We start from the raw sequence: 1,600 nt of genomic DNA on the forward strand, positions 1-1,600 counted from the left end.
TGTATTGTGTTGTATTTTATTTTATTGTGTTGTATTGTGTTGTATTTTATTGTGTTGTGTTGTATTGTGTTGTATTGTATTTTATTGTTTTGTATTGTGTTGTAGTTTATTGTGTTGTGTTGTATTGTGTTGTATTGTGTTGTATTTTATTGTGTTGTGATGTGTTGTGTTGTATTGTGTTGTATTGTGTTGTATCACGGTATTGTGTTGTATTGTATTGTATTGTGTTGTATTGTATTTTATTGTGTTGTATTGTGTTGTATTTTATTGTGTTGTATTGTATTTTATTGTGTTGTATTGTATTTTATTGTGTTGTGTTGTATTGTGTTGTATTGTATTTTATTGTGTTGTATTTTATTGTGTTGTGTTGTATTGTGTTGTATTATGCTGCATTGCGTTGTGTGTTGTGCTGTGATGTGATGTGCTGTACTTTTTTGTGTTGCGTTGTTGTTTTGCATTTTGTTGTGTTGTGAGTTGTGCTGTACTGTGTTGTATTGTGTGTTGTGCTGTGATGTGATGTGTTGTATCACGGTATTGTATTGTATTGTGCTGCACTGCGTTGTGTGTTGTGCTGTGATGTGCTGTATCTTTTGTGTTGCGTTGTGTTTTTTGTAGTTTCTTAAAGTGATTGCATATTTGTGGAGAGATGAATGTACTTATAATTATGTTTTTCGTTGGTTTCATTTTTTTTTTTCTATTTTTAATGATCCGAAACGTGATTAGCCTTGCAATGGTTTCAAATTTGTGTTGAAACTTTTAGTCGGTTTTTTTTTTTACTGAGCATGTAAACGAATCAGTTCAACTGAGGGGTTTGCAAAATTAGAATACAATTGTATCATTATTTTGTTCGTTTACGCAGTGCCTGTATCTAAGCCGGAAGCGTTTTCCGTTTTGGATCTGACTGAAGCATGGTTGACATTACTTACAACCAGGGACTTAGATTTGTCATGCACTGTGGAAATCTGTGTTACTATGTAGATCTATGCGTATCGTCAGTGACGTCCTAAATGGCATTTACGGTAGAATTAAAGTCCTATACATATATTCCACTGGTTATATCACATTTATAATAATACAAACAAGAGTTAGGAACACATGACAGTCACGTGACTCATCTAAGGTGTAACGTAGCTGGGCACCATGCTGTCGATACTAGCACGGCACATGAGTATCTAGGTAGCGTGGCCGAGCGGTCTAAGGCGCTGGTTTTAGGCACCAGTCTCATTGAGGCGTGGGTTCGAATCCCACCGCTGCCATTAATTTTTTTTCTTCTTTTTTATTTTTCAAATGTACAACGAATGATAAAAGCAAACTATTATACAAATTTGAAGGATACTCAGAAAGAAAACCAAAAGGTTATAAATGAGTTACATAACTAAGTAACCAAGTGGTATAGAAACTAAAACGATACACACAATGTATAAATGTACATCGCTGTATAGTGTTAAATATAACAAATAGTAAGAGCTGCCGATATATCAAATGAAACACATCAGAAAAGTTGAATTATTATGCTTGGGTTTTAAGAAAGACTTTTTAAACACAGCATAATATATATGCATCATAACCTTGGACTTTTTCAAGCTTTCAAGACATGCTA

General features: G+C 33.6%; 1 non-coding gene across 1 annotated transcript; it reads left to right on the top strand.

Annotated features, from left to right (window-relative positions):
* Nucleotides 1-1,175: 1,175 nt before the first annotated feature.
* Nucleotides 1,176-1,256, top strand: Trnal-uag (transfer RNA leucine (anticodon UAG)). The gene has a single exon. It is a non-coding gene; the product is annotated as a tRNA-Leu (tRNA).
* Nucleotides 1,257-1,600: the final 344 nt, after the last annotated feature.

This window comes from Ylistrum balloti, unplaced genomic scaffold (genome assembly GCF_031769215.1).
Source record: "Ylistrum balloti isolate Yb309-2 unplaced genomic scaffold, AGI_CSIRO_Ybal_v1 Utg369794, whole genome shotgun sequence".
Taxonomy (NCBI): Eukaryota; Metazoa; Mollusca; class Bivalvia; order Pectinida; family Pectinidae; genus Ylistrum; species Ylistrum balloti.